The following is a 24,155-nucleotide window of genomic DNA, read 5'->3' as shown; positions in this document are numbered from 1 at the left end:
TTGTTCTTCCTCTTCTCCTTCTGGCACCCCTATAATTCGGATGTTGGAACGTTTCAAGATGTCCTGGAGGTTCCTAAGCCTCTCCTTGTTTCTTCATTCTTTTCTGGTTGGATGTTTCTTTCTTCCCTCTGGTCCACACTGTTGATTTGAGTCCCAGTTTCCTTCGCATCACTATTGGTTCCCTGTACATTTTCCTTTGTTTCTCTTAGCATAGCCTTCATTTTTTCATCTGGTTTTCGAACAGATTCAACCAATTCTGTGAGCGTCTTGATAACCAGTGTTTTGAACTGTGCATCCGATAGGTTGGCTATCTCTTCCTCGCTTAGTTGTATTTTTTTCTGGAGCTTTGAAGTGTTCTGTCATTTGGGCCATTTTTTTTTTTTTTGGTCTTGGCGCGTCTGTTACTTAAAGGGGCGGAGCCTTAGGTGCTCCCCGGGGCGGGGTAAGGCTGGTCGCTGTGCTGTGATGCTGTACGTGGGGGAGGGGCCAAGAGGGAGCAATGGTGCCCACGTCACTCTCCACTGGACCTCAATCTTTCACTCCACTACCCACAATCAAACTGGGCCCCTCTGGTGCTGGTTCCTGAGTGGGTGGGCTTGTGCATGCCCTAGGCCCCTGTGGGTCTCTCCAACAACCTCTCCTGTGAGGCTGGGAGTCTCTCCTGCTGCAGCCCCAACCCCCAAGGGCGTTTTCAATCAGAGGTTTGAGGCTTTATTTCCCCGAGCTGGAGCCCTGGGTTGCGCAGTCTGCTTCACTCTCCACCGTTTGTCCCGGTTTATCTGTGTGCGAATGTGGGCCTGCGGGGTCTGCTAGTGGTCAGACTGTCTGCCCTGTTAGTCCCACACGCCGCCAGTCTCGGTCCCGCCACGGCAACTCGAGTCCTCTCCACCCTGGCTGCCAGTCTCTGCCCCTCCTACCAGTCTGGATGAATGTTTATTTTTTATCTCCTTGGTGTCGGACTTCCTTGCTGTTCGATTTTCTGTCAGTTCTGGTTGTGCGAGGAGGAGCAGTGTATCTACCTATGCCGCCATCTTGGTTCTCCGAGCAGTTCTTATTTAATATAAAAATGTTTGTTTCCTAAATCTTTCAGTAAAAATAATGTTCCCAGGAGCTTCTCCGTGCTTAGCTTCATTTTACTTGACCTTTCTGCAAGGGTAGAAGCTGCAGAGCACTCTGATCTGCCTAGAGTTTCTTCTTTCTCCAAATACCCTTAAATGCCCCTTCCACCTCACTTTCCATGGACCATTCCATTTACTTCCATTACTTTAGCTTCTATTTATGACTTCTAAATCTTTATCTTCAGCCCAGTAACCTGCTGTAAGCCCTAAAATCTTACCTCCAACTATCCACAGAACAAATACATCTATGGATCTTACCAATGAATACTTAGACTGATACTCACTTTTAGACTTTGTTCAAAGAGATCATCTACATATGTTTGCTTTAGAACTCAACTGAACTGACTCTAGTTACTATACCACAACAATCCAAAGTTATAGAAGACTATTTGAATCCTTTCCCCATCATGTCTTTTTGGTATTCCAGCTTACACTATTGCTATTTGCTAGTTCACTACTACGGTAGAGCTTGGTGCAGTGTTATGAATAAATGACCATTCAATACATTAATAACATCAACCATCTATCAGACCTGCAACAAACAGAATAGAACACCATGCTGGTATATATAGCTGCATTTAGAAATGTCGCTATTGGTAATTTAACTTAATTATTTATGAATCAAAACTTTCAAAAACGGTTTGGATTAACCAGCTGCCCATTTTAGGGAGAATATATAGTGGGATGCAAAGTTTAAATTTAAAAGGTAAATCATTAGAAAAAGGGGGCGATGGGTGTGTTTCAGAAATTTCCAGATAAAGATGGCAGATTAAATACATGATTTCATTCCCTCCTAAAACCCCACGAAAGCCCTTGGCTGGTGTGGCTCATGTAGCTGGGTGTCATCCTGCAGACAGAAAGGTCACAGGTTCAATTCCTGGTCAGGGTACAAGCCTGGGTTACAAGTTCGGTCCCCAGTCAGGGTGCACGCAAGAGGCAACCAATTGATGTTTCTCTCTCACACTGATGTTTCTCTCCCTCTCTTCCTTCCTCCTTTTCCCTCCCCCTAAAATCAGTAAAAGGAAAAAAATATTAACTCACTGAAATGTCAATAAAAGAAAGTTAATTTTCATTTTTTAAGCCATAAACTTACAAAAATTAGAGTAGAAAAGGAGAAAACAGCAATGGAATTTCACAAGCTATAAAACAGTAAATGATTTAATGGACTGGAGAATATTGAATCCAAGAGGGACAATGAGAAAGCTAAAACCAGTGCATTTTACATCCCATCTTATATCACTGGACCCCCAACAAGATCAGGAAATTAGGACATCTGGGACATCTGGAAACAGGGATGAAGGAGGACCTAAAATTGGGTCAACTTGTTTAAAGTCTATCTAAGAGGCAGTTAGATCCTCAGATCTCCATTCCAACTCCTGGCAGCCCAGCCCCCAATCAGACCAAAAAGAAGTGGTTTGTTCCCTGGAGATGATGAAATAGAGGATCTCTGGACCAGGAATAAACAGCCACTGTTGACAGCAGAGCTACAGTTCCACAACTTGGAGGTGGAGGGTGGTCACAGGTTAAATACCCAACTTGGGCATAATCTAACAAACCAAAAGGTCACAGGTTTAATTCCCAATCAGGGCACATGCCTGGGTTTTAGGTTTGGTCCCTGGGTCGGGGCTGTGCAAGAGGCAACCAATTGATGTTTCTCTCTCACACTGGTGTTTCTCTCCCTCTCTCTCCCCAACTTTTCCTCTCTCTAAACTCTCTCTCCCTTCCTTTCTCTCTAAAAGCAATAACAAAATAAAATTTTATTGAAGTGCTAAAAGAGTTAAAAGAAAATTCCATGAACTTTAATTTTTTTTTAAGTGAAAAGCAAAGAAAAGAATGGAAGAGGCAAAAGTGACAGACACAGTCATTGTAGTATATCCATCTTCTACATCAGTAATTTTCAACCTTTTTCATCTCATGGCACATGTAAACTAATTACTAAAATTCTGTTTTATATACCAGAAATAGATGCTTTATGCCAATCTAACAAAAACTAGGTATAATTTTGATTGATTTACAAAATACACACACACAATAATTACCTACCCTTTTTGTTCCAAAGTGACTTTTTAAAAAGGTGCCTAGCTCTGGTTGGGTGGCTCATTTGGTTGGAGTGTGGTCCCTTACACCAAAAGGTTGCACATTCGATTTCCAGTCAGTGCACATCCTACGTTGCAGGTTTGTCCCCCAAAAGGCACATAGGGGAGGACCTAAATTCTCTAACAATGTTTCTCTCTCACATCAATGCCTGTCTGTCTCTCTCTCCAAAATCAATTTAAAAAAATATTCTTGGGTGAGGATTTTAAAAATAACAATAAAAAAGAAATGAGGCACCTATACTGTAGATAAGGATTTCTGATACCAAGAATTAACCAATCAGATGCAACCTCATTATGCGATGTGGCCAATGAGATGCAACTCTATTAGATGACCTATATACTCATATTTATGGTTCAAGACAGGGCATTCACACCAGACAACTATTGTTGTGTTGGCTGTTGTCATTTTTTTTATTTGACAATCTAAGGGAAAAGAGGTCAGTGCCCTTCCCTGGCTGAGTAGCTCAATTGGTTGGTGTATCCTCCCAATACAACAAGACTGCGGGTCCCATCTCTGGTCAGGGCACATACAAGAAGAAACCAATGAATGCATAAATAAGTGGAACAAAAATTGATGTTTCTCTCTCCCTCCCTTCCTTTCTCACTCTAAAATCAACTAAAAAAAAGAAAAAGAGGTCAGTGCCCCTGAATAAATAGTCAGGTATTGCATGTTTTAAAAATTCTTGTAGCACCCTGGGTGGTATGGCTCAGTGGATTGAGTGCAGGCCTGCAAACCAAAGGGTCACCAGCTTGATTCCCAGTCAGGGCACATGCCTGGGCTGTGGGCCAGGTCTGTGGTGGGGGGTGTGCAGGAGGCAACCACACATTGATGTTTCTCTCCCTTTTGTCTCCCTCCCTTCCCCTCTCTCTAAAAATAAATAAATACAATCTTTTAGGAAAAAAAATTCTTCTGGCATGCTGATTGAAAACCACTGTTCTATGCTGATAGAAATATCCAAAGTTCTTCTGAGTAAGAGATCACCATGTATCAGCTGTGTGCTTCCACAATTACCAACTTCAAGTTACAATATGGTACTTGATAATGGTTGGCTTCAATTCCCCGATCAGAAATATGTGTAATAAAAATTAAAGAACATATGTAAATGAGAGATTCAACTATCTTTTTAAAAAATAAATGTAATCTTTTTTTAAAGTAAAGACTAAGGATCATTTAACTGCTCTATTACCTAATTTACAGGCCTCTCCAAAATCAATAAAGGCAAATGAAATTTTAAAATGCAGCCACCAATAAACAAGCAAACAAAAAATAAAACAAGCACTCTGCCCCCCCCCCCCATAATTATTGTTGTTATTTGGCCCACTTCATTCAAAGAGCTTCTAGTCAACCCTTTGAAAACTTGAATTTGACAGAAAATCATACAGGATTTCATAGGAAATCAGAGCACAGAATGTGGCTCTAGAAAATATTACATTGCCACTCTGATACCTCATCAGTCATCCCACTAAGTAGAGAATGAGAAAAAAACAAAAGCAAATTAAGAGGTGTAGATACTGAAGGCTTGTCCCACCCTGGTCTAGCTGAAACATAAGACCACAAAAAAAGTGCTCAGAATCATTTAGAATAAAACTATGTCCTTAAATAAAGTGAAAATGTCAAATTAATGAAATCTTAAAATATCGACTATATAGTGTCTTTTTTTTAATTGACCAATGCAACTGTTAACGGATTCCGTTAACAGCTAATTTTTGCCAAATTTAATCCTAACTTACTCATTTAAGTTAAAAGACCTTAAAGAAAGGATAAAATACTTACACTGCATTTTTGCATTCCTGCAATTCAGGATCAAATTTTTTTCAGGCTATGAATAAATATGCCATACTTCAGGCTTTTTAAAAGAATATATTTTTCTAAAATTAGCAGCGAAAATAAAGCTCAACAAGAAATGGTTTCCCAGCCTCAAATTCAGTGGCATTAATATTAATGACAATCCCACTCATTTCAAAGGCATGGCCCAGAGTGTTTATATTATGAAAACTGGGTCTGGAATGTCATCTTCAGTAAATTTTAAATTGTTTAATCTGAGGTTTTGCTAGATTTGTAACAGCTGCACTCGTGTTTACAACTATAATATGGTCTTTACAGAATGGCACTCCTTTATACAGTTTTTAGATCAGTTGGCACAAACATGTTGTACTGATCAGTGGAAATGAGTTTGGTATCTCTCCATAGCAACATGCTTAGTCAGAATAAAGTTTTGTTTTGGATTAACATTGTACAACAATGCATCATGAACCTTCAAAAGTTTTATGGTATTGGTTACAGAACGATAGGATAAAAACTTTCATTCATACACAAACATTTGGAAAATGGCTCAATTTGTGTTTGTGGAATTCAAGTTTTGTTTGGGGAAAAGATATGCATATCAAATATACTGTGGGTCTAATTTGTTTGCTGGCACTCATTGAGGGTCTCAGGGCACATAACCAAACAGAAACTGGTTAGGCAGTATTAAAAAATTACATTTCTTCTAATACCTCTATTTATACAATAGAAAATGCAACTAAAAAACATGACAAGACTTGCTTAAGAATGTTCCAATAGGAAGCCCCAACAACCCTTGAACATGGTGCTGCTGGTACAATGAAAACAGGGCCAGACAAGAGTTTAATTTCTCCTGGTAACAGTCAATGGCTTTGTCACTAACCTCAGTTTCCTTCTTTGAAAACATTTCAAGGAGAAGTTATTGTTGAAGGTGAATGTTTTCTGCTAAAATCAGCTGAGTGTGGGTAACCAGAAATGCTCAGCTCTTCGAGTAACTGAAAATTATCATGCTATAATAATTGAGACACATGTAAAAGTTGCACGAACAGAAGTAACCCAAGAAGTTCTTCAGCACCTATCCTCTATTTCAGCAATCTCTCAGGAACCCCCAATCTATGTTCAAATTGATTTTTTTAAAGTCTCCACCCTATTTTTCTTTTTCTTTAGTGCCTGCCTTACCTTGGCATATATGGTTACCATAAGAATCACATACAATCTATATGAAACTCATCTGGAAAGTGTGAAACATGTTTACCAGGGCTTATGACCAAAGTAATATTAGAAATGAGCCAAGAAACCAAAAGAAGTAAAAGAATTTATGAAAGTTTTTTAAAATTTCAATAGAACAAAATTGATGATAGTATATGGCATATTATTGCTCAGGAATAATAATAAGCTTTTTTTTAATATAAGTATGAAACTTTGAACTGGCCAGAGAACATAGATTATTGTAGTAATTCCTCCAATAAGTATAATAAATTTATTCTGAACTACCTACCCATTTTTTTTCCTGAGAGTCTCACATCTGAATTCATTTTAAAGTGATTCGAATGTTAGTAAGCTACTTTAGACAAAGGTCATAAATTCAAATGTCCACAATGGGTAAGGTAAATAAGTAAAGATAACCCGATGGGCAACTGAAAGACAAAGCACCATCCACAGAAGACATCCAGAATTTAGCTCCAGCCAGTTACTCCCAAAAAAGAAGTCAGATTTAGTGTTGTCAGACTGCCTTTCATCTTCAAAAACAAAAAAAGTAAAAAATATGGATTTTTATGGTGAAATTGCTTAGAGTTTAAATGTTAGTAAATGACTAAAAAAAAATCTCAAAACACCATGCAAGCCATAAAAACATATCTGCAAAGCAGATCTGGTCTCTGTTTTACTATCTCTTACCATGTCTGTTTTGTTAGATCTATTTAAAATAGCATGACAAGGTTGAAAAGAACTTTGGTGACTTTTTTAATGCTTCAATTATACTGTGATACATTGTCATGTTATACATGTAATGAATGGGGTTTGTTGTTTTCTTATGAAAATTTTTACCTTAATTTTGTCAAGCAAGAGAAATTGTCTGGCCAATGGCAAATGGAAGACACTAAGCAATTCTTCTTTTACCAAACACCCAAGGAAGCCAGGACAGCCCCCATCCTCCCAACCCTTCCTGCCAGAGCAGGAATCGAGTCTATTTTGTTCACTGTTATATCCCCAGCACCTAGCACTGTGCCTGACACATAATAGGTGTGTATGACAGAGTTTAACAGTGTTTTACACATCTGAGGACTCCTGAGTATTTCCCAGCTCCTGGGTGGTTAGGTTAGCCATATGACTAAGCTCTGGTCAAAGGAATGAGGGCAGAAGTGATGTACACTACTTGATGGCCCTTAAAATATCCTGTGCAGTCCTCTACCTTCTCTCCCAACACACACGGCTGGAAATTAAGGCCTCTGAGTCAGTGCAGCCAAAAATGGAAGGAGCCCAGATCCTGGAGACTGCAAAAAGTAAGCACTAAGAAAAACTGCACAAAAGAGACATCTAACATACTGGGGACTGTGACATCAGCAAAAATTAGCATATAAAGCCACTGAGATTCACAAGTTTGTTACCACAACTAGCATTTAGTTAGACTAATATGGTGTTCAATATTTATTAATAAATGCCTAGATAAGTATACAGATGCCTCAGCCAACTAAGAATCTAGGCATCAGAAGTTTGAAGACTTCTGTCCCTCAGAGTTGGTTGACAAATGCGAATGCAATATCCTTGAATCCTGTTACAGACACTATGGCTTGGATTCCAAACCAAATGACAATTGTGGAAAACAACCCCAAAATTCCCGCAAAGGCTGTCAAAGTTCAATGAGAATAGAATCTCCAAGAATGTGAATATACCTCATTAGAGACAGAAAAAGCATGTCATAAAAATTAATATCCATTCATGATTTTTTAAAAAATCTCATCAAACTAGGAAGGGAGGGAAATTTCCTCAACCTAATAAAAGACATCTACAAAAAATCTACAGCTAACATTATACTTAACAATGAAAGAATGAATTACTTGGAGAATTCAATGTTGTTAACCTATCAATTCTCCTAATGTGATCTACAGATTCAATGCAATCCCAATCAAAATCTCAGGAGAGTTTTCTGGAGATATGGACAAACTGATTCTAAAATATGCTATATGTAACTAACCTGAAACAGCCAAACAACTTTGAGAAGAACAAAGCTGGAGGACTTAACACTACCTGATTCCAGGTTTTATTAAAACTCTATTGTAATTAAGGCATATAGACATGTGTATAGATCAATGAAACAGACAAAAAAAGAGTTTAGAAATACAGGCACACATATATTGTGATTTTTGACAAAGTTCCAAGGCAATTCAATAGAGAAAGAATAATCTTTTCAAGAAGCAGTGGTGGAACAACTAGAAAGCTATATGTTAAAAAAAAAAAAATTAACCTGAATCCTTTCCTCATATGATACATAAAAATGAACTCAAAATGGATCAAAGACCTAAAATGTAAGAGCTAAATTATAAAATCTCTAAAAGAAAACATAGAGAAAAATCTTAGCAACCTTGTGTTAGGAAAATATTTTTTTAATCCTCACCCAAGGACATTTTTTTTTATTGCTTTTAGAGAGAGAGGAAGGGAAAGAGAGAAGCATCAACAGGTTGCCTCCCATTTGCGCCCTGACCAAGAATCGAACCTGCAGCCTAGACACGTGCTCTGACAGGGAATCAAACCCACCATCTTTTGGTTACAGGATGATGCTCCAACCGAGACACACTGGCCAGAGATGTCTTAATTAGAGCACAAACAAAAGGCGCAAACTTAAGTAATATAATCAATAAACAGGACTTTGTCAAAATTAAAACTCCTTGTTCTTCTAAAGATACCATATGAAAATGAAAAGGGAAGCCACAGTCTGGGGAGAAAATATTTTCAAACTATGTCCCTGAAAAAACACTTGCATTAAAGAAACACAATTTGGGCTGTTTCCAGCACTTCGCCATTGTAAATTATGCTGCTATGAAAATAGGGGTGCATAAGTTCTTTTGAAGTGGTGTTTCAGGGTTCTTAGGGTATATTCCCAGCAGTGGAATTGCCGGGTCAAAAGGCAGTTCCATTTTTAATTTTTTGAGGAAATTCCACACTATATTACACAATGGCTGAACCAGTCTGCATTCTCACCAACAGTGCAATAGGGTTCGCTTTTCTCTACATCCTCACCCATCAGTAGATGAGTGGATAAAATAAAACTGTGGTACATTTACACAATGGAATACCACAGAACAGAAAGAAAGAAGGAACACCTACCTTTGACAACAACATGAACTGGAGAGTATTATGCTAAGTGAAACAAACCAGTCAGTGAAAGACATACCATATGATCTCACTTATAAGAGGAATCTAATGAACAAAATAAACTAATGAGCAAAATAGAACAAGGGACATGGAAACATGGAACAGACTGACAGTGACCAGGAAGGAGGGGAGAGGGGGCTAATGGTGGAAAAAAGGGGAAGGGTCTAGTCAAAGAATGTGTATGAATGATCCACGGGCATAATGGTGTCGGGACTGACTGTGGGAGCCGGGGGTGGGCTGGGTGGAAGAGGGCAAAGGGGAAAAATTGGGATAACTGTAACAGAATAACAATAAAAAAAAGAAACACAATTTAAAACTACTATGAGATATCGTTACATACACACATAAAAAGGCTAAAATTAAAAAGACTAACCATACCAAGTAGTGGTGAGGATGTAAAGCAACTAGAAATCCTCATACACTGCTGGTGAGAATATACATGATATAACTACTTTTTAAAACAGTTTAGCAATTTCTTTAAAAGTTAAACTTTCACCTACCCTACAATCTAGCCTTTTCACTCCTAGATTTTTACCAAAGATAAATGAAAGCATATGTCTATACAAGGACCTGTATAAAAATATTCACAACAGTTTTATTTGTAGAGACAAAAACTGGAAACTACTCAATGTTCATCAAAAAGTGAAAGATAAACTGTGCTATATCCAAACAATGAAATACTATTCAGCAATAAAAAGGAATAAACAAGTAATACCTGCTACAACATATACAACTCTCAAAACAATTGTATTAAGTGGGAAAAAAGACAGACAAAAAAAGAGTACATACTGTCTGATTCCATTTGTATAAAATTTTAGAAAATTGCAAATTAATTTATAATGTCAGAAAGCAGATTAGTGATTACCTAGCAATGGATGTGGGTGGGTAGGGTAGAGTAGAAGAGGGGGGAGGATAACAAAGGGGTACAGAGACATTTGGGGGAATGATATGTGTTAATTACCTTAATTGTGGTAATGATTTCAAGAGAGTATTCATATGTTAAAGGACACAATATGATGTGTTTTGACCTATGTATAGCTCAATGTATAACAATAATACCTCAATTAAGATGTTTTTAAAATAAGTAATGATAGTAAGCTAGCCATAGCCACTATAGCCACACAACAACAAAAGATGGTTCTGATCAAGTAAAGGAATATAAGACATGTCCTGTTTTTACCATTTTGTCTTGAGAATAAATAATTCTTTAAAAACTCAAATTATTTTAAAATTAAACAAATTAGACTTACCGATAAGTTCTTTGAAAACTGAAAGGATTTAGTACAGTGTTAAGCATACATTAGATGTGTACAGAACCCACCTGTAAAACCAGATACACCACATATATCTCATATAATGAAATTAATTTGTAGCTTTTCCTATCTCCAAGAATGTCACTACCAAAATTAAAGGTATTTTCCATTGCACTTATCTTATTTAACTTATAATCACTAAATTTTAAAATAAAATCAATCTATTACAGTATTTCATATGAAAACATTTTATTTGTTATTGTTAAAACTGGCTACATAGTTTCAAAAAAATACCAATTCATCTAAATACTTAGAAGCAAGCAAAACTTTCATTAGCTTTGCCAGCCTTTTTAGTGTAATTACTAAGAAATCTAATGGTACTGGTCAGAATCAGAAACAGGATATTCTTCTGGATGCCAAACACTGCAGAAAATTCTACTTGATAAATAAAATGCCATGCTTTTATACCACTAATATAGGGTTACTCACTCTCAAGGCCTATGGTTACATATACATAGCAAATAAAAGCTGAAATTAGATCTCATTTGAAATTGGAAATGTCCAAAAATACATTCTAATAGTATTTTATTACAAACTCTGATCTGTAGGGATAGGCTATGAAATCATCCTAACCCATATTAGACAAATCATGTTTGAGTATTCCAAGTTCAGAAAGTTAGGGTTAAAGAGTAAATGTCTCTACCACACCAAACAAATCTGGCTAAAACAATAAAAGGAATTTATTGGCTCAAGAAACTGGCAGGTCCACAGATAGGGCAGACTTCACAGTTGACCCATCTATCAATCATACTTCCCTCATAACAGCAAAATAGCTCAGTCATTACAAGAGTCACATTACATACCATACCACCCAAAAGAGAGTATACACTTCAATTCTGGCATCCCAAGTAAGAGACTTCATAAGTATTCAGACTGGACTTGCTTAAGCTTATGCCCACCCTAACCAATGACTGTGACCATGAAAATTTAATGGTTATTTTAAGGCAGATTGTTTTAAGCCAATCAGAGTCAACCCCAGAGTTGACCAGTGTTGCCTGAAGTCTACGTAATGGTGACTACTGAAAGAAAATCTATGCCCTGTTAGGAAGGGGTAAAGGAGGACAGGATGCTGGTAGGCACCCAGCAAAGGTTAACAATCCTGAAAAAGCTTGCCAAGAGTTGTAGAAATAAGGCATACATACATATGGCAATAGTATGAACTAGAGTGCATAAGGACAGAGGAGAAGTAATTACGTATTCATAATCAGAATTGATCATCAAAAATCAGGGGTTAATAAGGCAATCTATGAAAATAGCACATGAACATACAAGCAGAATCAGAGAGGCAGGGTTAAGGTTATGTACGAGGAGGACTTATAATGGGATTGCTTTAAATAAACAACAACAAAAAGGAACCAGCCCCAGGAGGATGTTGGGAGTCACTAAGGTAAGCAGTACCTCCGAATTCCTATGACAGAAACAAAAGAGTTTAGCAGTTAGGTACCTTCAGACCTGACCAGGTAAAGGATCACACAGCTGAACATATTCTTCAATAAGACATGCCCTGAATCATTTTGTGTAAGTGAAAAACAGCTGCAGTCTCAACTATCTTATGAGTAGTCACCAGGGTCCAGATCCCAGATCTCAGATTCTGCTAAAATATATTATATTTATATAAAATGTTTACATGTCATATATATTTGTATTACAAAATCAGTATTGGGCCTGTAGAAAAAAGAAAAAAAAAGTCTCAGAAATCTGAAAAAGGAAAACCATGAGGTCAAAGGTAATGTGAAGTACAGTCAGACAAATATATAAAATCAGGTCATCTGGTCCCTGCCCTCTGGATGCCATAACACTGACCACAGCCCAGTTTCTTTCCCTTTCCCCTTTCCTCCTACTCCCTAACCCCAGTTTCCAGGGTACCTATATTGTTTCTAATTTTCAAAGGCCTGGGAAGGAACAAAGGAACTATAAAGCCCAATTCACCACTATACAAAAGCCTGACATATTCTCACCAAAATTTACCTCTTATCATGTAAGAGTGGCAGTAACTCTAGGTTTTATTTTCACATTCCACAAAAATTTATAGGCTAAATACTCTCACCACCCTCTACTACTTTAGAAAGTTGGAAGCAAAGATGATGGATCAGTCTGGGTCTAATTAGGAAAGAGAAATCACACAGCAATTTGAGTAGGGGAAATCAAATATAAAAATATTCAATATAATGATGGATTAAAGTAACAAGAGGTTAGCCAGTCAGAAGCAAAAAAAAAAAAAACACCAAAAAACTAAAGAATATAGGGATAGCATGTATCAGCAGCACCCACTACTCCTAGGGTTGAGATAGAGCACCCAAGGAAGAGCACATTTTTTCCACTCCAAGTGAGGTCTAGACCTTGTTAGAGAGTGCATAGTTATGACTCACTGAATGGCAGTGAGGTCTCTGTGGCTGCTGTGCCAGCTGAACTTGCTGGAAATCCACCTTTCTATTTATTTAATTCTCATTGAGGATATGTTTATTGATTTTAGGGAGAGAGGAATGAGAAAAGAGAGACAGAGAGTGAGAAACACTGATCTGTTGCTTCACGTACAAGCCCCAACCAGGGATTGAACCAACAACCTTTTGATGTACAGGAAGACGCTTCAACCAACTAAATCACCCAGCCAGGTCAGAAATCCACCTTTTATAACTTGCCAGACACCTGCCATGCAGGATGTCATGGAAAGCTGTTCATGAGGAGGTGCCTCACCAAAGGCACTCAGTTACAAAATCACAGGTTGGGGACACTGTGGTAAGCTGTTGACAGTTGGGGGCTGCTGGCCACAGTGCTACAGGAACAAGCACTGGAGGAGCCACACTTGACAAGGAGCCCTGGCATGGAGGAGTCCTGTATACCCAGGGGCCAAGCGCTGGAGGAAATGCAAGTATCTGGGAGCCCTGCACTGGAACTGCCTAGTGCTGGGGGATCCACTCAAGCTATAGAAGCCGGGCACTGGGAAAGCCAAGTGGGGTGAAGGAGCCAGAGGTATTTATCTTTACATAAAATATCACACTTATCTACTACATGGACAATATGATGCTGAATGGACCTGATGAGCAAGAAGTAGCAAGTACTTCAGATGGTCTCTGTTGCATGTTCTTCTTTTTTCCCCACTCAAAAATATAAAAAACAGCCCTGACCAGGTGGCTCAGTTGGTTGGAGTGTTGTCCCGCACCAACCAAAAGGTTGCAAGTACTATTCCCAGTCAGGGTACATACCAAGGGTGCAGGTTTGATCCCCAGTCAGGGCCTATAAAGGAGGCAACCAATGGACGTTCCTCTTTCACATCGATGTTTCTCTTTCTTTCCCTCTCGCTCTCTCTCCCCCCACTCCCTCCCTCTTTCTAAAAAATCAATAAACACATCCTTAGGTGAGGATTAACATATAAATATATATAACTATGTATATATATGTAAAGTATATAGATAGATATAAAATATATAAAACATTCTTACCTCACAGGTCATACAGAAACAAGCAACAGGCCAGATTTGGCCCATAAGCCATAGTTTGCCCATTCCTGGTCTGGTGCATGTTCAGCTATCCTCTACAAGATGAAATATAAGTTGCTCCACCTTGCACCATCTACCATGCAAAGAGTCACAGCACTGGGGTAGAACTTTTTTAATTTTGGAGGCAACATATGCTATATGCGTATGTGCTACTCTGACTCATCTATAGAGTCTGGTGTAAAGCTGCCTCTTTTGCGTGGAATTAGAGTAAAAGAAGGCTCTATAGCTCAGATCCTTCAAGAATAAAGGTTTGAACATTCACCAGGTTAAAAAACACCAATCACCTGAAGCCCTTGCTCAGGGCAAAGGAAGTATGGAACAGATAGTGGAAAGAAGCCATAGATATCTATTATGTGGCTAACTACAGAAACAAGAACTGCAGTAGTTTTGCATATTTGCTTTTTATACTTACGTATTTATATGTGTTAGCAAATTGTCTTCTCTCTTCTTCCCATTTTTATTTCATGTACCAGTTGTTGCAAGTTAACTTTACAATTTAGTCTTCAGGCAAACAAATATTCAGTGGGACTATGGCTGATTTTGTAAAGCAATATAGTCGGCAATAAATACAATAACTCTTGGGATTGTACATCTGCTCATTTTGGAAAAGGGTAAAAAAGCTTGTTCATTTGTAAGAAGGATAGCTCTACCTTGTTAGGTAGCCAATAGGTCAAAAAAGAAATCACAAAGCAAATTAGAAAATATCGTGAACTGAATGAAAACAAAAACACAACATAACAAAATTTGTGGGCTGCTGTTTAAACAGTGCTTAAAAAGAAGTCTGTAACTTTGAACATTTGTTTTAGAAAAGAATAAAGGTCTCAAATCAATAATGTAAGCTTCTATTTTATGAAATTAGAAAAGAGCAAATTAAACCCAAAGCAAGAAAGAATGATACAATAAAGATTACAGTAGAAATCAGTGAAAGAGAAAAACAGTAAATAAAATCAATGAAATGAAGATTTGGTTCTTAATTTGTAGTTTAAAGTTTTCCCATAAAGAAAAATCCATAAACAGATATTTCATGGGTGAATTCTATCAAGTATTGAAAGAAGAAATAACACTAATTCTTCACAAACCCTTTCAGAAAATATGAGATGGAACACTTCCCAACTCATTCTTAGATGACAGTATTATCATAAAACCAAAGCCAGACAAAGACATCACAAGAAAATTACCCACCAATATTCTTCATGAACTTAGACATAAATATCCTAAACAAAATACTAAACCAAATCCAGTAACATGTAAAAGAATTATATACCATGACCAAGTGGGATTTATCCCAGGAACACAAAGTTAGTGTAATATTTAAAATCAACTAATCTAATAAATTACATTAATAGAATAAAGAAACACAACCATATGGTCATCTCAATAGATATAGAAGAGCATCTAAAAAATCCAACATTTATTCATAAGTACCTATTGGAAAAAGATTAAATGTTTTCCCTTGGAAGATCAGGAACAAGTTAAGAATGTCCACTCTCCCCTCTCCCTCTCCACTCTTATTTAACAATGTACTGGAGGTTATAGGCAAGAAAAAAAAAAGGCATCCATATACAAAGGAAAAGTAAAACTGTCTATATTCACATATGACATGTTAGTATATGTAGAAAATTCCAAGTCACTCACACACACACACACACACACATGCAAAACCTGCATGAAGTAATAAACAAAGTTACAGGATACAAGATCATATGTGAACAACAACTATATTTCTATACTGGCAATGAACCCAAGAATGAAATTTGAAAAAAGTCTATTCACAATGGCATCAAAAATGAAACACTTCAAAATAAAGTTAACAAAAGATGTCAAGACTTATACAGTGAATATTATAACACATGGCTGACAGAAATTAAAGATCTAAACAAACAGCAACACATTCCATGTTCATGTTAAGTTGGTAATTCTCCCCCAAACAGATTACAGTCAATCCAATTTCCATTAAAATCCATCACAACAAGCTTTGTATAGAAAAAGTGACAAGCTGATACTAATATTTATATAGAAGTATAAGAAACCCAGAACAGCCAAAAACAATTTGAAAAAAAAAAAGAATGAAAGAATTATACTACTAATTTCAAAATTTACTATAAAGCCACCATAATCAAGACAGCACGTTGCTTGTACAAGAATAGGTATACAGATCACTGAAACAGAAATGAAAGTCTAGAAATAATTTGTGGTCAACCGATTTTTGACAAAAGTGCCAAGACAACTAAATGAAGAAAGAACAAGTTTTCTTCCAACAAATAGTGCTGAAACAATTGGATAACCACATACAAAAAGATGAAGAATTTGGACCCATATTTCATACGGTACACAAAAGTTAACTGAAACTGATCATAAACCTAAAGCATGATCCAAAAAAGGAAATAAATTGATAAACTGGACTTCCTCAAAATTAAAAATTTTTGTTCTTCAAAAGATAACCTGAAAAAAAAATGAAAAGACAAGTAATAGACTGTGAGAACTTATTTGCAAAACATGGATATGATAATGGGCTTGTATCCAGAATATACAAAAAATGCTTAAAACCAAATAATAAGATAAGCAATCCAATCAAAAAATGGACAAAAGATTTCAATAGACATTTCAAAGATGATGGAGGAATTGCTAACAAGCACAAGAAAATATGTTCAACATCATTAGCCAATAGGGAAATAGAAACTAAAACTTCAGGGAGATACCACTTCACACCCTTTAGGATGGCCATAAGAAAAAACACAATTAACAAGTGAAGGTGTGGAAAAACTGAAACCTGCATACATTGCTGGTAGGAATGTATTGTAAAATAGTACAGCTAAACTGGGAAACAGTTTGGCAGTTTCCTAAAAAGTTAAACATGAACTCACTATGCAGCCCAACAATTCCACTCATAGGCATCTATTCAAGAAAAATGAAAACATGTCCACACAAAAACTTGCATATGAATTCTCACAGCAGCATTATTCATAATAGCCAAAAAGTAGAAGTGACTCAAGTGTCCATCAACTGATTAATGGATAAACAAAATGTGGCATATCCACACAACGGGATAGTAATCAGCAATAAAGGATCTAACTACTGATACATACTACAGCATGGATGAATCTGAAAAACATTATGCTAAGTGAAAGAAACCAGACACAAGACAGTACTTATTTTATGAACTCATTTATATGAAATGTCCAGAAAGTCTTTTCTATAGAGACACAAAGCAAACCAATGGGTTGCCAGAGGCTGAAAGCCAGAACTGAATATGAGCTTGCATATACACAAACTTGTTATGGTGATGCAAATGTCTTAAAACTGAATTGTCATGATCATTGCTCAATTTCAAAAATCTACTAAAGTTACTAAAAGACACTTAATTCTTTAGAAAACAGAGTATATCGTTTCAAAAAAAGTGATTTCCATATGAACTATGCCTTCTTATAATTAGGGAAAGGTACCAGGAAGATTATAGATGTTCCTATATTAAGATCTTAACAGGGAAATGATTTCTACATACCTAGAAGAGTTTCTGAAGAACCTGAAAGAATGAACCAGATAATTTTGCAAGTTCTCTTCCAAAGTGAGTCCAAAAAAATTTTTTTTCGTTTTTAGTAGAAAATAAAATGCTGCAGATTTGCATTGTTGTCTAACATTTCTGATGAATTTTTAACTTTTTCCTTCTCTACTGCATTTTTAGTAAAACACTGCAGACTCAATGTACTTCTCCTACAGGTGTTCATTCATCTTAAAAAGTCAGTCATTTGGTACCCACAAACAAGAACAGAGAATATACATACCTCAGCGTAAAATAATTTTTTTTAAGTTTAAAAAAATTTTTTAATTGATTTTAGAGAAAGAGGAAAAGGAAAACATCATATGTGCCCTGACCAGGGATCAAACCTGAAAACTTGGTGTATCAGGATGACACTCTAACTAACTTAGCTACCCGGCCAGGGCCTAAAATAAAATTTTATAAATCCACTTGGTGCTGATTTCAAGCATGATTTGAGGCTTCACCACTACCAACTTGGAACTGCCACACATGTGAGATTTCTCTGGCACTCTCTGCAGCCTAGCTAATCAATCCAACTTTCTACTGCCCAGGCTGGCCTCCCTGTAGCTGGTTTTCATAAATACAGAATTTGTATAATTGTTACTGGAACTACTTGCTGAAATATGGAACTAGTTTAAAATCCCATTTATTTTAAAATGTACATGCACAGTTTCCCATGCATGCAGCAACATATCTTCCACACCCAGCCAATCAATCAAGTTAATGCTTTCTATTAAAGAACAGAACAAAAAATTCTAACACAGTCTCCCTCTTTTCTGAAACCTTAGAAAATGTTTTTCAAGAAATCAAGAGGAATATGACTGAATAATGAAACATGAATTAATATGTATTATATACCAAAGTATAATTAGTCCAAGTCTAAAGAAGCTGGATCTAACTTTTACTCTGGGGTAAAAAGGCCTTTGATATAACTAGGAAAACCAAATTCTTTTTTGATGTAGTCTTCCTTGTATGTGTATATGAGTAATGTATGTGTGTTTATTTCCATGAAGCAATTTGGTTTAAGTTTAATGGATAAAGTCACAATGAACATGTTTCTATCTAAGCTTATGTAATAAATGATCCCAACACATGGTATGAATTCTATCATTTGAAACAACCTTTCCTCCCCTCTTGAGGGGAGTAATGAGAAAATGTGCTGAGCCGCACATTACTGAAGGTGAGTGACACCCATAAATAGCTGAAGTCGGGAGACTTAAAAGTGCCCTGCTCTTCTGCTGATAAGTCCATCACTTCTCAGTTAAGATGCATTCAGTGGGACATAGGTTAGAGTAAATCCAGGAGCCCTGGAGCTTTCCAAGTTTCTTTGTCCAAGATTAGGACAAAGGCATAGGCACACACAGGTCTTGGCCAGAAATTCTTTGGCCTCTTTCTTTAAAATTCTGGTCCCCAATTTTTCATGTTTGAAAAACTCCAAATATTCTTCCCCACTCCCTTCTAGACCTCTAGCCCATACAACACTATTAAAGAGGATTCACGTTGTAAACGCGCCCACGTTAAAACACACACACACACACACACAGCATGGCAACAAACAACAACCCCCAGAAAAATCTCTCAAGGGCTTTGGGCCCTGTCTGGCCTGGCGTTCAAAGGGTTGTGGGGAGACGATACTCCATCAGAACCCTCCCACTGGGACCAAAGACCTGAATGGCAAGAGGAGTAACAGCCGCGCCTCCAGCTCCTCTAATTGGGCCTCGCTCCTTCCTCGTGCCACGGCGCCAGAGGGTACTGAAAGCTTGCCGACTACTGTAGAGGGTGATGGGTTAAAGAGGCGAGCTTTTCACAGCTCCCACGGATCAGGGGTAAAGAAATTCACCTCTGCTTCCCTCCTTGAAGAAGATACAGCTGCCTGCCTCAATTAACAGAAAGAACCAAAATGCTAACTCCTAGCTCCCAACCTCTCCCGGTGGGCTCCCCTTCGCGTAACCCCACCTCCGCCTCAGCCGCTTTGGGGGGGGGGGGGGGCGGCAGTGCTCTGCCCGTGACCACGCCCCCAAAGGCAGCCCCACCCCTCTGCAAGCTGGCCCCACCTTAACGCCCCTATCCATTTCCTCTCTTTGCCCACTGCACGCGAAGGGAGCCTAGCTCACCCACCTATAGCGCACTGCACGGTGGGCGTTCTCGCGAGTCTTCCCTCCATACCCCCACGCTCCGGCTGACGCCTCGGCCAGATCCCCACTCCAAGGGAAGCAGCCGTCTTCCCTCTGGTTCTGCGGCCTCTCTCTTACCCAGTAGTCTGCGCCGGAGCTGCTTCAGCAGTCGGGTCAGCGGCGGAAAGAACGCCACCGCCCGAATTCTGTGGCTTGAAAACTTCGCTTTGCCTCGGAATGGTTGTTTTGATTTGACTTTTTGGAATTTTCCCGCGGTCGCTCGGCTGTGGTGTCGCGCGTGCGCACACGCACGAGCCCGCAGTGCACTCTGGGGCCTGGCGAATTGGACCCCACGCGACCCCCACGGCATCGCGGGAAAATTCCGACGAATCCCGGACTCGTGGGGCGGAGCAGGAGCCTGTTACCCGCTCCGCAGGAAGTTGGCTAGGCGGGCGGGCTCCGGGGCAAGTGAGGTCCTGTGGCTACAGTAGTTTAACTTCGCTCCCTCTGTGCTGGAGTTGTGGGTGATCTACTACCCCGCAGGAAGACCCGCAGAAGAAAAACCTGGGGTTTTTAATCGGGTTGGTGCCTAATTCTTTCAACATTCTTTTCACAGTGCGGGGGAGGTAAGATGGAAATTAGTTTTTTAAAGAAAAATTGAGTCTTTGTCAAAGGGATAAAGCCACTAAAAAGGCCGAGAATATGATTTATTGCTGTGGTCACACACACAAAAAAGGGGTCTTTCTTGAGTTAATAACACTCCACCTGGCCCCCGCTGCCAATCATTTTCATACAGTATTTGATTCAGGTTCAAATCAGTTCAAAGCTGTATTTAAACTACTTAAATAAATGGAAAGCAGCATTTTCTGTAAACCTCATTCATGACAATAGTATTAGCTTGTCTAGGTGAATTTTTTCCCATTCTATAATTTAGTAGGCCAGAAGGTTTTTCATAGATATTGAAATTGTAAAATAATAATAGTGATAATAATTTTTTAAAGATTTTATTTTACTTATCTTTAGAGAGAGGGGAAGGGAGAGAGAGAACCATCAATGTGTGGTTGCCCCTCCCGCGCCCCCTACTGGGGACCTGGCCTGCAACCCAGCCTGTGCCCTGACTGAAGGGAACCGGCAACCCTTTGATTCTGCACTCAATCCACTCACTGACCCACATTAAGTTGCCTAACCTTCAGTTTCAATTTTTTAAATCAATGCCTCATGATCATAAAACTACAACTTAAGTGGTTCTTTAAAATAACAATTTCTACAAAGCAGTGTATGTATGCATGTAATAAAAGCAGTCAAACACTTCCAGCCATCTAATGAAGGAATACCCATTTTACCAGAGAGTAAATTGAATTCAGAAATTAGATAATTTACCAAGATATACAGCTTGTGACAAAGTTAATATGAAGGTTAGTAGTACCAATAACTTTTTTTTTTAATTAAAGGTCAATGTAAAAGGATCTACAACTGCTTTAAGGAATCAGGTGTTACATCCAGTCTTGAAAATACTCCCTGGCAACTAAAGTGGTCTGTGCTTTTTTGATGTGTGTGTAGTTAAACGTGGGCCTCGGTAGAGAGACAGATGCTTGAGTAACACTCATCTTGGCACCTTGGCCCTAAGAAGAAAGTCACTGTTTGTGGTGACAAATGTGAGCGAGGTAGTGATTAAATCTTGCATTTACCAGCAAAGGAAGGAATTAAACCATGGGTTTCTTTAGAGAAAATACCCATTTTGGTACTCAGTCCTTTTACATATTTGCTGAAAAAAAATCCTTTCTAGTGTTTGTAGTGTAGTTATAATTGAGGTCTTGCCATATTGCAGTTTTATGTCTTTTTAATGCAGAGGTTAGCAAATACTTGCTGGGCTCATTCAACTTTACAGTATATGAAAGGACAACATATTAGGTCTAATTTAGGCCTAAATGAGTAGAATATATACAGTAGTATTTATAAGCATTCAAATGTACTCTTACAAATATTTATAGACATTCAATTTATCTGGTATCTATATGGATAGCACCATCCTAATATTTTAAGCAGTAATGAGATGATCACTTTGTAAAATGTCTGAAAAGTTTCCTGAGAGCCGTGGCTGGTGTGGCTCAGTGGATTTAGTACTTACCTGCAAACTGAAAGGTTGCTGACTTGATTCCCAGCCAGGGCACTGCCTGGGTTGTGGGCCAGGTCCCCAGTTGGGGATATGCGAGAGGCAACCAATCGGTGCTTCTATCCCTCCCCCTCTCTCTAAAAATAAATAAAATAAAATCTTTTTTAAAAAATGTTTCCTGAGAAACAAATAGTTAGATACAATCCTATTTTCAATTGGCTTATAAAATTGATTATGTGTGCCTCTACAAACAGTTTTGGTTATAGTATAAAATCCAATCAAAAATAATGTGGCAAACATGAAACATGGCATGTGTAGGTGAAAATTATTTCATTTTTAGAAAGAATTAAAATTAGAAAACATTCTAATAGAATCCAAACATTAGAATCTTTACATTCCAGAAGGGAGAAACACCACAGCTGAGTGCACAGAGTTACTGACATTTTCAAATCTTCCTTCAGAATTCAACAAACAAAATCAACTGTCTTGGATTCTAGCTATTGTAGTAAGACTCATATTCCCAGAATTAGTCCAGATACCAACCTAGTTTCCAGCTGTCATTTCCAGAATGTAGCCTAACTCCCACCTAAGTTTCCAGTTGGCACCCCAACACTTAAAACTGTCTTGTCTGTGGCTCTGATATTTGCCTCTGGTATCTCAACTGCAAATATTTAATAAGTGTTTATTAAGTTCCAGGCACTGAGCTGACTCCTTGACCTTGTTATTTTCTTTAATTTTCACAGTGATCTTATGGATGAGGTAGGTAATACTGCAATTTCACAGATAAAGAAACTGATACACAGAGCAATCTCTACAAGTACATATTTGTACCTTCAAATTCAGGTTGATTGACTCTGGGGTTGTGCTTCTAACCACTTGCTGCTATGCTCTCTCTTGCTCATGCCCCGGGTGGGTACCAGACCACTTCCCAAGTAGGGTAGAAGTGAGGATGGGGTGATATGACCCCAGGGACTTATGTATATTAACCACCACTTCGCTTTCCTCTTAAAACATTCTGAATGAGAAAATGTACGTTTAATTAGAGAAGAAAACAAGAATAATATCTGTGCATGAAATACTTCCGAGAAATAATGCAAGTAACAGTGAAGGTCTTTGATCTGCCACCCTGATGGGGAAAAGCACCTGAGGTCAGGAAACAGAGCACAAAGTGAAAATTAATGGAAAAAGGAACATGTTGCATGTAGAGCTGACTCTCCCCACTGCTCACTTCCTAGGCTCTCTGAAAGAATGGATATTAGGAAGACATGTTTGTACTAATGGTCCCATTCCCTGCCATAGCTACTTGAACCAGGAATGGTAACTTGACCCTTGGTGAACCAATCAAGCTATTGCTGGGGAATTTGGAATTGCAACACTGAGAGACTGTACCGCTCCTACACCACAAGAGCCAAGCTCTCATGCCATCCAAAGTTACTGGGGGAATAATATATATACCAAAAAAAGTTGGTTGGCAGAGGAAGGCAAAAAGTAGATGAAAAGTCATGTTTATCCCATGAAAGACAGTTGCTTTCATTCCCAACATTCCATTTTTAAGCCCAATTTTAAGGCAAGCTGACTCCACTTATTTTCTATTCTCAGCAGCCCACGAGATTCCCCCATATCCTCGTAACAATCACCTCTTTACCTATTCTGACTTTTTTGAAAGTATATTTTCTTGATTATGCTAATACAGTTTTCCCAATTTTCCCCCCTACACCACGCAAACCTCCAGCATTCCCCACCCCTTAGTTCATGTCCATGGGTTTTACATATAAGTTCTTTGAATTCTGTTTCCTATACCATTCTTAACCTCTCCCCATCTATTTTATGCCTACCAATTATGCTTCTTATTCTTTGTACCTTTCCCTCCCATTCCTCCCCTCCCCATCCCCCCTGAAAATCCTCCATGTGATGTCCATTTCTGTGATTCTGTTCCTGTTCTAGTTGTTTGCTTAGTTTTTGTTTTCGCTGTTCTCCTTTTCTTTTAGGTACATTTGTTGATAGTTGTGAGTTTGTTGTCATTTTACTGTTCATAGTTTTTGATCTTCTTCAATTTCTTAGATAAGTCCCTTTAACATTTCATGTAATAAGGGCCTGGTGATGATGAACTCCTTGAACTTGACCTTATCTGGGAAGCACTTTATCTGCCCTTCCATTGTAAATGATAGCTTTTTTTTTTTCAATGAGTTTAATTTATCTTTATTAGTTACCA

The 24,155-nt window shown here is 38.2% G+C and overlaps 1 protein-coding gene across 3 annotated transcripts in view; it reads right to left on the bottom strand.

The window, feature by feature from the left end:
- The window catches only part of FANCC (FA complementation group C), a 305,355-nt gene extending 285,182 nt beyond the window's left edge, over positions 1 to 20,173 (bottom strand). For 2 of the 3 annotated variants that reach the window (XM_045193745.2, XM_053925235.1), the window contains exon 1: positions 19,969 to 20,173. The gene's annotated coding sequence lies outside the window, so the exon portion shown is untranslated. The other variant, XM_045193744.2, reaches the window with a different exon arrangement.
- Positions 20,174 to 24,155: the final 3,982 nt, after the last annotated feature.

This window comes from Desmodus rotundus, chromosome 1 (genome assembly GCF_022682495.2).
Source record: "Desmodus rotundus isolate HL8 chromosome 1, HLdesRot8A.1, whole genome shotgun sequence".
NCBI lineage: Eukaryota > Metazoa > Chordata > Mammalia > Chiroptera > Phyllostomidae > Desmodus > Desmodus rotundus.
The sequence above is the reverse complement of the archived record's forward strand: the minus strand, read 5'-3'. Positions and strand labels throughout refer to the sequence as shown.